We start from the raw sequence: 16080 nt of genomic DNA, 5'->3' as shown, positions 1-16080 counted from the left end.
TGTCTCCGTTGTCAGGCTGACTGTGAGGGATCCATACAGAGTGCTTGCTGCTGTCGCAATCCCTACTGCAGGACACAGTCATCCAAACACAGAAAGTGGAGCTATTATAGAAGTGCCCTTCCTGGGAGCCCTACTGTCCGTGAGCACCTGAGAGAGAATGGGACACAGGCCCAAGGTGGGAGGCCTTTAGGTAAGGGCCCATCATGCTCAGGAAAGGGTCCTACAGTCACTTAGGAAAGCTACAGTATGTTCACACCTCAGAGCTGACCTTAGGAAGGTATGCCAAAAAGCGACAAAGCATACGAGTTGTAATTTATTGAATTATCTAAATTTTATTAACAATGACAGAACAGATCTCAATCAAAAATACATATGTTTCTTGCCCGAGCAACTGGATTGGAGTTGAAAATAAACGTTTTTACTTTTCTGAATATACAAGTAACTGGACATCCGGTCAGACATTCTGTGAGGCACAGGAGTCCCAACTAGCTCGATTTGACATCCAGGAGGAGCTGGTAAGAAATGGGCAGGGATTGGTTTGTCTGTTTGTTCTGTTGAACATTGTCCTGCCTTGAGATAGAGAGTTACAGATGAGGCAGAGGAAGGATCCCATCCCAGGCACTCAGAGACATGGGGACATGAGATTGTGTGCCACTTGCTGATGCTTGAATTCTCACTTGAGGGAGCCCTGAGACACTCAAGGAACATTCTCTCACACAGTGCTCAGAGGCAGCTGGAAGGTCACATATGCCATTATACTGGGACACCTGATTGTCATGAGAGTTTCCTGTAAGATGGCCCATGTTGTGTACAGAAGGAGCCGACTGTTAATAACTGCACTGGGAGGTTCACCCAGAACTATCCCAGCCGCAGAGGAACATTTCCTTACTTTTGATACTTTCATGCACCTGAGGCACTTATAATTACAGATGTTCAGGGGATCCACTGAGAACTGGAGATTAACAAAGCTCCAAAATCAGTGAATCTCAGTTACACCCTCCTGTTATCTCTAGTAAACCTGTGGAGTGGAGAGACTCCAGGACCATCTGAATCAGAGACACCAATGTTCACTTTCTGTGTTGACAGAATTTTCTGAGGAGATACAAGGGGTCTTCTGGGCACTGGATCGGCCTGCACAGAGTCACCAGAGCACCCTTGGAGGTGGACAGACAACACTGAGTACAACAACTTGTATGTTTTCAGATTGTTTTTCTTCTAAAATTTTTCTGTGTTGTGATGTGTGTGTGTGTTGTGGCTATGAGGGTTGAAAAGCTGTGCCATGTGAAGCCAACTGTACTGGGAAGGAAGAAAAAGATGATCCTTGGGCTGGAGGTGTTGCTCAGAGGTAGAGTGTGTCCTTACATTCATCAGTCAATGCCCAGCAAACTCCACATCCTGACAAATGTAAATCAATTAGATACTCTGCTGTTTATTAGCCATCGTCTTGAAGCTTTTGCATAGAGTTATTTCATTCCACACGTTCAGCATGATGGTGGCATCTGGGGTGGACGTTGTCTGCTGTCACCTCTTGAAAACCTTTCCTTGATGATACTGCCCTTGTGTGATGTACACAGGCCTGCTCTTGGCCACCAAGGGCTCTAAAACCTTAAGAACCCACTTCAGAACTGCACACCTGAGGGTTATCAGTCCTCTGCTTGCTTGGTTGTACCTGGTCACAGAAGTGGACATTCTAGGGGCACTGAGAATCTCCCTAAGTTCTTGTCATCAAAAAGCACTGGGACAGCCCTTGAATGTGAGCACAGACACTTTGAACAGACCCATTTCACTGGAAGAGAAAAATAAAGAATCTTTCACGTCCACAATTAAAGACCTACCAGTAATTTATTAAGAGCTGTATTGTCTCCCTCTTTTATACCGTTATGAAATACATCCAGACAGCATTGAAAACCAGCCTTGTGAGGCCACCCACTGCTGCAGTTCATTTGAACACGGCAGCAAGCATTGTGCACACATTACAGGGTCAACATGGGTGAGTGACAGAGGTGTGGGTTCAAATTCAACCCTGATGATGTATAAATTCCTAGGTACAAGACTAGTGCCTTGGATTCTGGTGGACTCTGTCCTGATTCACATGACAGATCAGCGGTGAGGATGAGAGAGATGTGATTGTAGGATTGAACGCAATGGCAGACCTGCAGGGATCTTTCTTTTTTGTTCCTTTTTGCTTTAGGGTTCCCATCCGAGGAGATGAATTTGTGGCTTCCTGAGTGACAGTGGGATCAGCAGCAGCAGGGACTACATAGACAGGAAGTGGATTTGTAGCAAGTCCAACAACTACACCTCACACTGCCAGTAGATTTGTATCCTGGGTAGAGAGGATGTCAGCGATCATGAACATGACATGGTATCTACTGTTGCTGCCTCACTAATGATCTGCTAAAATCATCACGATCAGTGCATAATGCCTGGTGACATCAAAGATGACAACTGTCTCAGGGCTATTCTTTACTAGATGCATTTACTAGGAAGACACAGTTAACTATTGAGCCTCCTTAAGCATTATATATATTGCAGCAGTTTATATATTGAGTTTGAAGAACAAAATAATTTAATTTTATTTCATCATTCACCACTTTGCACTGAGAAATCCTAAGATTCAAAATTGTACATTACATACTTCTCTTTGTTTTAACTCTATCATTGGTAATATAAACATTCTTAGATGTGTAAATAGAGCTGTGTATTGCCACACACAACAAATCTTTACTATTTATTAAATATAGTTTCAGGGCTTGTGACATGCTCAGCGGTAATGCTACCCCGACACTAAGCCTGACAACCTGGGTTTGGCTCCTGGATTTCATGGTACAGGAAGGGTCCCATCCCAGAAAGTTGTCTCCTGGGTTTCAAACTTATGATCTGCTCATACAGGAGAAACAATTAAAAAGTAATAAAACTTTAGTGTTAGGGGGTAGTTTCCTGAGTTTGCCATTTTAGGAATGATTCCAACTTGCTGGCAGGATCCTAACTGAGTTCAGTTTCCCAGGAAGCAGTTCTTATCCTTCCTCTTTAGATGTTTTATGTTTGTTTGTTGAGCAGTGCAGGGTGTGAAGGGAGGTCTGTTATCCTGTCATCTAAACTAAGGCACACAAGTCAAAAATGTGTGGCTTGTCATGACCCAATTAACTGCATGCTGCTTGCCCTCTTTTTTGTTTCCTTGTCATTGTGAAATTTGGGACAAAATCTAGGAGGGAACCTGGCTGTAAGGCTGACACAAGGAACCTGACAGCAGGGGTCCTGGTAAGTTCCAGTCACTGATGTTGACTTCCTTGTCTTAAGCCCTTGTCTGTAAATACTATTGGTCAATGCAACAGTGCACCCTGCTCCCCTTTACTTTGTGAACCCATCCTATAAAAATACTGGATTAATCTCTCTTCGGCTTGTGGCTCAGATCCTGAACTGACAGCCTCCTGGAGCACTCAGAAAATAAAGCTTTCATTTATCATCTCTGAAGTGAGTTTTCTCAGTTTCCACCCTGAACCCAGCAAAAGCTCTAATACACTGCACCTGTTTAGAATCTGTTTTCATCATTAATAAACACAAACATATCTCATTCAGGAAAACACATTTCTCTTCTATCTCTACTTCATTTCACCTTGTTATTTGTTCAATGAGTTTTATTTCAGACAAACAGTATGACTGTTTCTCAAATAAATAAAAACTTCCTCATATTGAAATTTCTTTGCATTTAGCAGTCTTAATTATTTTATTCATAGTAAATGTTAATCTCAAAGATGGAAGGAGAAAAATTACTGACCCAAATCATTGTGGCGAAACTAATTAAAGCAAGTAATTAATTAAAGCACGATTCTTTCAAATTTATTGGATGTTTTATGTACTTAGATTTCAAATGTTATACCCTCCCCCCTCCCCATTCTTCTTCCTCTCAACTTGCTTACATGAAGGTGTTCCCTCTCCCTATCACCCTCTCCATTTCAGTGGCTTGGCTGGTGGATGATGTTCTTGTCCCATGAGGTTGCAGACCCTTTCAGCTCCTTCAGTCCTTTCTCTAGCTCTTTCATTGGGGTCCCTGTGTTCAGTCCGATGGTTATCTGCAGGCATCCTCATCTGTACCTATATGACTCTGGCAGAGCCTATAAGGAGAAATCCAAATCAGGTTCTTGCCAGTAAACACTTCTTAGCATCCGCAATAGTGCTTGGGTTTGGTGGCTGCATATAGGGTGTTTCTCCAGGTGAGGCAGTCTCTGTAGATCTTTTCTTCAATCCTTGCTTCTCTGTTTGACATTTCCTCCCATGAGTGGTTTGTTCTCCTCGTCTAAAAAGAACTGAGGCATCCATATTCTGGCCTTCCTTTTTTTTTTTTTTTTTTTTTTTTTTTTTTTGAGCTTCATAAGTTCTGTGGATGGTTTCTTGGATATTCCAAGCTTTTTTGGCTAGTATCTGCTTATAAGTAAGTACATACCATGAATGCTCTTTCATGACTGATTTACCACATTCAGGATGATAGCTTCAAGTTCCATCCATTTGCCTAGGAATTTCATGAAGTCTTTGTTTATAATCGCTGAGTAGTATTCCATTGTTTATATGTATCACAATTTCTGTATCCATTTCTTTTTTGAAGGACGTCTGGGTTTGTTCCAGCTTCTGGCTATTATAAATAATGCTGCTATGAACTTGGTTGAGCATGTGTCCTTGTAAGTTGGAGAGACTTTTGGGTATATGCCCAGGAGTGGTATAGCTGGGTCCTTAGGTAATACCATGTTCAATTTTCTGAGTAACCACCAGATTGATTTCCAGAGTGTTTGTACAAGTGTACAACCCCACAAACAGTGGAGGAGTGCTTCTCTTTCTCCACATCCTTGACAGCATTTGTTGTCACCTGAGTTTTTGATCTTAGCCATTCTGACTGGTGTAAGGTGGAATTTTAGGATTGTTTTGATTTTCATTTTCCTGGTGAAGAGGGTTGTTGAGCATTTCTTTAGGTGATATTCTGCCATTCGATGTTCCTCAGTTGAAAATTCTTTGTTTAGCTCTGTACCCCATTTTTTAATAAGATTATTTGATTCTCTAGAGTCTAACTTCTCGTGTTCTTTGTATATATTGGATACTAGCCCTCCATCAAATGTAGGATTGGTAAAGATCTTTTCACAATCTGTTGATTGGCGTTTTGTTCTTTTCGACAGTGTCCTTTGCCTTACAGAAGCTTTTCAATTTCAGAGGTCCCATTTGTTGATTTTTGATCTTAGAGCATAAGCCATCGGTGTTTTGTTCAGGAAATTCTCCCCTGTGCCTATGTGTTCTAAGCTCTTGCCCACTTTCTGTTCTATTAATTTCAGTGTACCTGGTTTTAAGGGGAGGTCTTTGATTCACTTGGACTTGAGTGTTTGTACAAGGAGATAAGAATGGATCGATTTGCTTCCTTCTGCATTCTGACTGCCAGTTGAACCAACACCATTTGTTGAAGAGGTTGTCCTTTTCCATTGAATGTTTTTAGCTTCTTTGTTAAAGATCAAGTGACTATAGGTGTGTGGGTTAATTTCTAGGTATTCTATTCTATTGATCTACCTACCTGTCTCTGTACCAATAGCAGGCAGTTTTTATCACAATTGATCTGTAATACAGCATGTGGTGAGGGATAGTGATTCCCCCAGAAGTTTTTTTTTTTATTGTTGAGAATGGTTTTAGGTATCCTCTGTTTTTTATTATTCCAAATAAATTTGCAAATTGCTCTTTCTAACTCTATGAAGAATTGAGTTGGAATTTTGATGGGGATTTCATTGAATTTGTAGATTGCCTTAGGCAAGACTGCCATTTTTACTATATAAAACCTTCCAGTCCATGAGCATGGGAGATCTTTCCATCTTCTGAGGTTTTCTTCAATTTTCTTCTACAGAGACTTGAAGTTATTGTCATACAGATCCTTCACTTGCATGGTTAGCGTCACCCCAAAGTATTTTATATTATTTGTGACTATTGTGAAAGGTGTCAGTTCTCTAATTTCTTTCTCAGCCAGTTTTGCCTTTGAGTAGAGGAAGGCTACTGATTTGTTTGAGTTAATTTTATATGCACCCACTTTGTTAAAGGTGTTTATCAGCTGCAAAAGTTCCATTATGGAATTTTTGGTGTCACTTAATATACTATTATATCATTTGCAAATAGTGATATTTTGACTTCTTTCTCTCCAATTTGTATCCCTTTGACCTTTTTTTGTTGTCTTATTGTTTCAGTACTATATTGTATAGGAGGGGAGAGAGTAGACAGCCTTGTCTAGTTCCTGATTTTCCTGGGATTGCTTCAAGTTTCTCACCATTTAGTTTGATATTGGCTACTCGTTTGCTGTTTATTGCTTTTACTATGTTTAAGTATGAACCTTGAATTCTTGAACTTTCCAAGACTTTTAACTTGAAGGAGTGTTGAATTTTGTCAAATGCTTTCTCAGCATCTAGATCAACAATCTTTTGGTGTTTTACTATGTGTTTGTTTTATATAGTGCATGACATTGATGAATCTCCATATATTAAACCATCTTTGCATTTCTGGGATGAAGCCTACTTGATCATGGTGGATGATCGTTTTTATGTTTTTGCAAGAATTTTATTGAGTATATTTGCATCAGTGTTCATGAGGATAATTGTTCTAAAGTTCTCTTTCTTTGTAGGGTCTATGTGTGGTTGAGGAATGACCATAATTGTGGCTTCAAAGAAAGAATTGGGTAGTATTGCCCCTGTTTCTATTTTGTGTAATGGTTTGGAGAGTAATAGGATTATATGAATGTTTGATAGAATTCTATACTAAACCCATCAGGTCCTGGGATTTTTTTGGCTGGGACATTTTTGATGACTGCTTCTATTTCTTTAGGGGTTATGGAGCTGTATAGATGGTTTATCTGATTGTGATTTACCATTGGTACCTGGTATTTGTCTAAAAAATTGTCCATTTCCTCTAGATTTTCTAGTTTTGTTGAGTATAGGCTTTTTTGGGTAGGATTTGATGATTATTTTTGAATTTTCTCAGTTTCTGTTGTTATATCTCCCCTTCCATTTCTGATTTTGTCAATTTGGATATTCCCTGGGCCCACTGGTTAATCTGGCTAAGGGTTTATCAATCTTGTTGATTTTCTTAAAGAATCAGCTCTTGGTTTTTTAAATTCTTTGTATAGTTTGTTTTTGTTGTTGTTGTTTCTAATTGGTTCATTTCAGCTCTGAGTTTGATTATTTCCTGCCATCTACTCCTCTTGAGTGTATCTGCTTCTTTTTGTTCTAGAGCTTTCAGGTGTGGTATCAAGATATTAGTGTATACTTTCTCCAGTTTTTGGAGGTGCTCAGCACTGTGAATTTTCTTTTAGCACTGCTTTCATTGTATTCCATAAGTTTGGGTATGTTGCACCTTCATTTTTACAAAATTCTAGAAAGTCTTGAATTTCTTTCTTTATTTCTTCCTTGACCAAGCTATTATTGAGTAGAGTATTGTTTAGCTTCCATGTGTATGTGGGCTTTTTGTTGTTTTTGTTATTATTGAAGACCAGCCTTAGTCCATGCTGATCTGATAGAATGCATGGGATTATTTCAATATCTGTTGAGACCTGTCTTGTGACCAACTATATGGTCAATTTTGTAGAAGGTCTCATGAGGTCATGAGAAGAAGGTATGTTCTTTTGTTTTAGGATGAAATATTCTATAGATGTATGTTAAATCCATTTGTTTCATAACTTCTGTTAATTTCACTGTGTTTCTGTTCAGTTTCTACTTCCATGATCTGTCTATTGATGAGAGTGGGTGACGTCTCCCACTATTATTGCATGTGGTGTAGTACATGCCTTGAGCTTTAGTAGAGTTTCTTTTATGAATGTGGGTGCCCTTGTATTTAGTGCAATGATGTTCAGGATTGAGAATTTATCTTGATAGATTTGTCCTTTGATGAGTACAAAGTGTTTTTCCTTGTCTTTTTTTTTGATGAATTTTGGTTGAAAATCTATGTTATTCGAAATTAGGATGGCTACTCCAGCTTGTTTCTTGGGACCACTTGCTTAGATATTTTTTCCCAACCTTTTACTCTGAGAGAGTGCCTGTCTTTGTTGCTGAGATGAGTTTCCTGTATGCATCAATATGCTGGATCCTGTTTACATATCCAGTTTGATAGTCTATGTCTTTTTATTGGAGAATTGAGTCCATTGATATTAAGCAATAGTGATTGTTGTTTACTGCTATTTTTGTTGTTAGAGGTAGAGTTATGTTTGTGTGCTTTTCTTTGGTGTTTGTTGCAATGTGATTGGTGTCTTGAGTTTCCTAGGGTGAAGTTTCCCTCTTTGCGGTGGAGTTTTCCATTTATTATTCTTTGTAGTGCTGGATTTGTGGACTTACTGTTTAAATTTGTTTTTGTCCTGGAGTATCTTGGTTTCTCCATTTATGGTGATTGAGAGTTTTGCTGGATATAGGGACCTGGGCTGGAATTTGTGTTCTCTTAGGGTCTGTATGATGTCAGTCCAGGATTTTTTAGCTTTCATAGTCTCTGTGGAAAAGTCTGGTGTAAATCTGATCAGTCTGCATTTATATGTTACCTGTTATTTTTCTCTTACTGCTTTTAGTATTCTTTCTTTGTTTTGAACATTTATTGTTTTGACTCTCGTATGTCAGTAAGAATTTCTTTTCTGGTCCAGTCTATTTGGAGTTCCGTAGGCTTCTTGTATGTTCGTGGTCAGCTCTTTTTTTGGTTAGGAAAGTTTCCTTCTATAATTTTGTTGAAGACATTTACTGGGCCTTTCAGTTAGGAGTCTTTGCTCTCTTCTATACCCATTAGACATCGATGTGGTCCTCTCATTGTGTCCTGGATTTCCAGAATGTTTTTGGTTGGAATCTTTTTGATTTTTGCATTTTCTCTGACTGTTTTGTCAATAATTTCTATGGTATCTTCTGCTCCTGAAATTCTCTCTTCCATCTCTTGTATTCTGTTGGTGATACTTGCATCTGTTACTCCTGATTTGTTTCCTAAGTTTCCCAACTTCCAGGTAGTCTCCTTCTGTGATTTATTCATTGTTTTTATTTCTGTTTTCAGTTTCTTCACCTGGTTGTTTGTACTTTCCTGTAGCCCTATAGGTGATTTTTGTGTTTCTTTATGTTTCCTCTTTAAGGGTTTCAACTTGTTTGCTTGTATTCTCCTGGCTTTCCTGGGCTTCTTTAAGTGTGTTATTTATGTGCTTCTTAACTATCTCCATCATCAACATGAAGAATGATTTTAAGTCTAAATCTTGGTTTCTGGTGAGTTGGAATATCCACTATTTGCAGTGGTAGGAGAACTGAGTTTTGATGTTGACAGGTTGTTTTGGTTTCAGTTTCTCAGAGTCTTATGCTTGCCTCTTGCCATCTTGTTGTAGGTGATGCTACATGATCTTGTTGTCTCTTACTGGAGCTTGTCTCTCTTGTGGGTCTGTTAGACTGTGGTCTCCAGAGGGAGATTGTTCCTGGGTATTTGGATCTCTGGGTAGGCTGTGAGTTCTGATGGCAATGCCCAGCCCTGATACATCTGGGCCCAGTCTGGCCTGGGGCCTGAAGTGTGTGCTCTCAGACACCACTGCTACCTGTGTGTAAGTGTTCTGGGCGGCTTCTCCCAAGGTACACAGTGTGGAGGGGACATTGATTCACCCCTCCAATTAGGATTGAGAGCCCTCCTGCAGCTCTTCCAAGCACCCAGTGACCTGTAAAGCACAATTTTCAAAAAAAGATTTGTTTATTTTATATATAGGAGTACACTGTAGCTTTCTTCAGACACACCAGAAGAGGGCATCAGATCTCATAACAGATGGTTGTGAGCCACCATGAGGTTGCTGCAATTTGAACTCAGGACCTTTGGAAGAGCAGTCAGTGTTCTTAACCACTGAGCCATCTCTCCAACCCATAAAGGTGAGCTTTGTAAACTTGTGTATATGGAGTGCTTTGCCCTAAGGCAGGGTCTGAGAGGTCAGCATTGGATGTGAGAAAGACTTTTATAACAATCGGGTGTAGGGGATTCCAAATGTGTATTTGGTGGGCATAATAGGCAGGGTTACAGGAACAGAACAGAAGCCTAACAACTGAGTTCTACACAGACTTCTGAAACAAAATCAGGGTTACTAAGTTGACATACAAAGGTAGTCATAGGTGGTCGTATAACCTTTTGAAACAAAGGTAGGGTTTTATGATGGTTACAAAAACTTCCTGAAATAAAGCCATGATTGCCATTCCTAGTCATACAGAACCTTTTGTGATCATGTTTCCATGGGGGGGGGGCATAGTCCGATTCTTAAGAAACAGGTTTAATCACAGACAGGAATGAACAGAGTTTCTCTTTATTACAAGATGGTTTTTGTGCCTAAGATGGAGGTAGGTTGGATTCTCATACAATTCATTCCATGTTTGAATTTTGTTTCCAATCTTGTGATTCTGGTTCTCTGAGAGATGAAGAAGTTTATGTTGAGTGGATGTTCTGTGCAAAGGGGTGAAAGTTAACAACTCATCTATGAATGGGATCTGGTCATAAGTGGATTTGGAGCTGTCTCAGACTGAAAATAGTAATTTCACTCTATTTTCAATTTCACTCTTCCTGTGTCTAAGCCTCAGCTCAGAGATGCATGCTGCAGAGGAATTCCATTATCCCACTTTACAGGCTAAAATGCTGGGTCATAAAGGATACATGCATAAGTCTTTGAATTCTATTAGTCAGTGTTATCCTCATTTATATATTTCTCATTATAAGGATGATGTTCCTTTTTGCAGGACCTAATATAGTAGAGTTAGAAAACGTTTTGCAAATTTTATCAGAAGTGTTTAAGCCATGTGGATTGATAATAGCTCCTGAGAAGACGCTTCTTAACTATTTAGGATATACTGTAGTTAGACAGTATGTGCATCCAGTAAAAATGTATCTATTAACAGATAGTTTAAACACTTCAAATGATGTTCAAAAATTATTGGGAAATATCAATTGGTTAAATGCACCTTTAGGTATTCATGTTTATCTGCTACATAATTTGTTAATAATATTACATGGAGATCCTGCTCGTGAATGTAAAAGGGAATTAAGGTTAGCAGCAAACCAAGAGTTACACATCATTGAAAATTGTATTGGGAAGATCTTTTTTTGAGCTGTTACCTTAGTGATCTTATTATCGATTTGTTTTCGGTAAATACTTTTCAGTACCCAACTGGAACACTGGCTCAAAAATATCATCCTGGAGAATAGACTTAACCTGGTGTACTTTTACTAAAACTTTACTTTTCGGGATATGCTATTCTTAATGATACAGATGGGTCTTAAAGATGTGTACAAATAAGTAGGTATAATTGTGCTTCTATTATATTTCCTTCAATATATAATATATATTGTATACATATTCAATATATAATACATATTCAATATATAATTCCTTCTAGAATTTTTGTGTGCTATGGGTAAACCAGTGCAGATAGCTTTAATAAATTTTATAGGTCAATTTAAATATCATTTGCCAAAAAGTAAATTATGGGACTTCTGAAAAAAATGAATTTGTGATAAATTATGTGATAGTTCAAGAATTATTATCAGATGGTCTTAAAAATTTTACAGGTGTGTCAAAACTATAAGTGCTTTTTGGATTTTTTTCTGATTATCAAGTTTTTCTGACTAAAATATAATTCTGCTCATCAAAAAGAGATATGTGCTGTAATTGGAGCTCTTCAAAAGTATCTGTAAGATATTAATTTAGTGGTAGACTCAGCATACATTGTAGAGGTTGTAAACAAATTTATACTTCAGGTATTTCTAATTATAAAAAATATTAAGAACATATTTTTCTGCAGTTACATAAAAAATTAAGAACTCTTCACGGCAGTGACCATGCCAGCTCACTTAGTAGTCAACATGGACTCAAGGGAAGAAGTGAGGATTGAAAAAGAAAAACAGAAAACAATCTGACAAATTTTAACATGACTCCAGCCAGTGCTGAGGCTGGAGTAGCTTTCTTCTTTCCCAGGCTGCTTTTATATCATCCTAGGTACATCCAAAAACCACGGTCAGTTCATAGATCCAAGACAAAGTAATCAAGTGACGTAGTAAACAAGGAGATCACACAAGACATTAATCAAGCAGAGTAGTAAGCAAATGGATCACACAGGGTAATAATTAAATAGTAAGCAAAGAGATCACATAAGGTAGTAATTCAGCAAAGCAGTAAACAAAGACCCATGGTCACTCTTTCTAATATTTTTATCTGATCCTACTTTCTTGTCCTAGCCCAGTGACAAATGCTAAATTCCTAAAGTGGCACCATAGCCCCCTTTTTTATTTTATAAACAATACCGTGCCTGCCTTATGTCCTTATAAACAAGAATGTCTTTCTTACCTGTCACTGACTACATATTTACAACAACAATGTAATTCTGTTGTTGGTCAGTATGGCACTATACTGAAAATTTCCTATCTCTGGCTGCCAGCCTGGGAGATTAATAACTGTGTGGAGATGCATGTTTAGTTTTGAGCCATGTATCTTGGCCACCAACATGTCACGTTGTTAAAGGCAAGTTTTATCAGAATATATTCTCAGGACAGGGTCTAACATGACCAAGCTATGTAAGCCATTCTTGAAGCTTGACTAGGATAGAAATACTGACCTTAAGCTATGAATCAGGATGACCAAGATAAAAGTAATGTCATGCAGTTTTGGGCTAAGTTTACTTTGAGCTCAGTTAAATTCATGATCTCCTTATGCAAAGTTAAACTATCCAGAGAGGTGTTAGAACTGCTAAATATCCTGAAAGTGTCTTTGAATTTTCCATTGGTATTTAGCATGACACTCAAGATAACTTTTTAATCTTAAACGCCTAACCTCCTCTCTAATAGTTTGAATTGTATCAATAAGAGCTTGAACTTGTTGTTCTAAATGTCCATCTGAAACTTCTTGAATATCCAGAGCATAAACAACACATACACACACACACACACACACACACACACACACACACATATATATATATATATGGTTAAATGATTAACAAAAGTAGCTGTCCTAACTTCTTGTGTCAAAGCAGTTGTAGAAGCTTTGGAAGGTGCTATTAATGTAATCAAAGCTGCTGTACCAGCAATAATCAAGCCCACTGCCCTCTTGCTTCTACTTAATGTCTGACTCATTCCAATATTTGCAAGTCTCTTTCAGAATATCAAGGTCCTATAATACTCACAAGCACTAATATAAAAGCTGGTTGATAAAACAGTATAGCAGACAGGCCAGATTTCAATACATTAACACAAGTGGAAAGAGTACAATCAGTACAACTTACATTATGTACTGCAGAACAAGAGTTTAACATGAGAAACTAATAAAAGTGTCCAAGTTTAAGGAACCACATAAATACACCCATCATTTGTACTATTCTTCCCAAAGCAAATGAAATCCCATCACCAAATGCATTGAAAGCCATGGTCTTATGTTAAGTTGGCTCTTCTGTCTAGAGAGATCCAAGCATGAGAATCTCTGGTCTGGACCACACTGCTGGTCAGGATCACAGGTATAGTAAACTTCACTGTGTGCAGGAACCATCATCTTCATCATCAGTAAGGGAATCAGCAGGAAGGTAGGATTGTTCCATTTGTCACTCCAGCCTTTCTGGCAACCACCGAGCCTCATTTTTGTCCTGTGAAAAAAACCACAAACATGCCCTCTTCCCCATTTGAGTACCGTGTTAGGCCATGCGTTTGGCCTGCCATAGGATCCTTCCATTTCATTGAAGCATACAAAGTCTAAGTGTGAGGATGTCAGCAGCTGAGTGCCCATGAGCAATTAAAAAAATTAATATAAAAGAGCATGATTTAAATAATATTGCGATGTACAGGGATATAATTCCCTTTTCATAATTTTATAAAGCTATTGTTTTAAAGTTTCATGGGCCCAAGCCATAATACCTTGTTATTGAGGATGATATGGAATCTCAGTAATATGGGTAATATTAAATTGTTGAAAAGTGTCAAATGCTTGACTGAAATAGCCAGTTCCATTACCTGTTTTAATCAAATTTAAAACACCAAGCATAGAAAAACAACATAGGCAATGAGATATTACATCTTTAGTTGCTTCTCCTATTAAAGCAGTTGCAACAAGCAATCCTTAGAATATATCAATAGCCATACACATACACATTTCACTTTTCCAAAATCAGAAATATGAGTAATATTCATTTCCATAACTTGTTGCAGTAAATATTTTTTAAAAATTAGTTTATCTCTTTACTGGCCCTGAGGTTTCACTCCTCAGGCCTGACTTTAGTTTGCAGTCACCTGCTACTCTGGCACCTGGTCTGAGCCACCATGGCCCAAATTTTCAGCACAATTCCCTTCTCTTGGAGGTTTACTACTGCCTGTTCTCCTGCCTCTGTCCTGGGGTATTTCTGTACCCCTAAGTCCCACACAAACACAACTCTACAGCCTGATAATTTTTCATACAGTTTTATATATTCAACTCTTAACCCATAAATCTTCTACACAACAAGATTGTATCGAATAGACAAAGATACAAACTGTCTTCCTACTTGAGATATTAGATGTATCAAATCCTTAATCTTCATAGCTATTTAACACCAAAAAATCCTACCTGGGTCTAGTTGGTCCCTGGGAAGCTCCATGTTGTGATGCACCTTCCCCAACATTCTCTCACCTCCTCCCTCACCTCCTCTGCCTCTCAGACCTCTAACCTCTCTCCTCCTCCCTTCTCTCCACCCTTTGCCCCGCCCAGCCACTGGATTTCCTTTATTTTACTAATTAAAATGGGAAGGTTCAGTTGGAGTCTCATCACTAGGCAGCCCTTCATGGGGAAGTGGAATTAACATTAAAATACGAACAGCTTTGGGACAATCTACAATAACTGATTAGGTGTAAGCTCTTAAGGATTAACATTATTATGTAGTATAGGAAGAAACTGAGGACATTCAGGAAAAATCTTTATAATTTAAATTTTATACTTAATTTTTGGAATCAGAGCTGGGGTAGGAAAACCAGGTTATAATGCTCCCATAAGTATCATAATTTTGTTAACTTTTCATAAATTTTACAATAATCTCCACTTGCCAGATTTTTTCTTAACTACAAATACAGGCGGAATTGGGAAGTTTGATATGAGCAGCTTGCAATATCTCCTGCACTAGCTGTTGAGTTGCCAGATTTTTTTTTCTGAAGAGACCCCTGATCCACCAATACAGGAACATCACTTTCTCCAAGTAATTTCATCTGCATAGAGTGCAGGCTTGTCAATGGTCTCCAGCACCAGCAATTCTCTGTCCAGGAAGAATGACAGAACTATGGATAGGTAAAGAAGTCATAATTTTAATTTCCCCAGTATAATCTGCATCTCTAACTCCTGGAGCAACCATCAATTCTGCCATAGTGGCACTGCTTCTTCCCAGTAACAACCTACAGTTCCTGACAACAATGGATTATGTATTCCAGTAGGAAGAGCCTGCATCCCCATTTCAGGAGTAAATTCTGTGTAGGTGGGGAGACTGATGTCCAGTCCTGCACTGCCTGGGGTGGCTTGGCAAAGATCCTGAAAGGATTGTATGCTGAGGATGAACTGCCTTGCCTCATAACATTGTTTTACAGCCTGGGGCCTCCTCTCCAGTTTCCCCAAGGGAGAGACTTCCTAAATCTACTAGATTCCATTTTTATTCATTAACCCAATGTGTCCCTCTCCTGTGTCTAGGACAAGGTCCTGGGATTCTCTCCTTGCTATTTTCCTTAGTTCTATTTGATCAATTCCTCACTTGATGCCCTATCTGTCTACACTCAAAAAAATTTCCAGAAGGCCCATTACTCCTCCTCTTTCCTTTTCCTGTCTGTTGAAACAAAACTTGCCACACAATTTTCCACTGTAATGTAGTGGCCTTGTCCACACCCTAAACATAAGAGAGATCAATGTTGGGTCATAATCTAATATAGTCTGTAATAGTTCAGGTCTTTCTTTAAGGTCTTATGGTGGCCTGACTGATTGTGTTTGTATTTTCATAACCCAATTGTTTTGCTAAATGCAGTTCAGCATTAACATCTCAAACACTCTCCCTGACACTTTCATCAACTTAAGAACAAACTCCAGAAAAGACTTAA

General features: G+C 38.6%; 1 pseudogene across 1 annotated transcript; it reads left to right on the top strand.

The window, feature by feature from the left end:
- The first annotated feature begins 341 nt into the window (after positions 1-341).
- LOC308418415 (C-type lectin domain family 2 member F-like) lies at positions 342-2889 on the top strand (annotated as a pseudogene). Its single transcript, XR_013975661.1, has 3 exons — positions 342-515; positions 1087-1191; positions 2215-2889. The product of XR_013975661.1 is annotated as a C-type lectin domain family 2 member F-like (transcript).
- Positions 2890-16080: the final 13191 nt, after the last annotated feature.

The sequence above is a fragment of the Micromys minutus genome (genome assembly GCF_963924665.1).
Source record: "Micromys minutus genome assembly, chromosome: 3".
Lineage (NCBI taxonomy): Eukaryota > Metazoa > Chordata > Mammalia > Rodentia > Muridae > Micromys > Micromys minutus.
The sequence above is the reverse complement of the archived record's forward strand: the minus strand, read 5'-3'. Positions and strand labels throughout refer to the sequence as shown.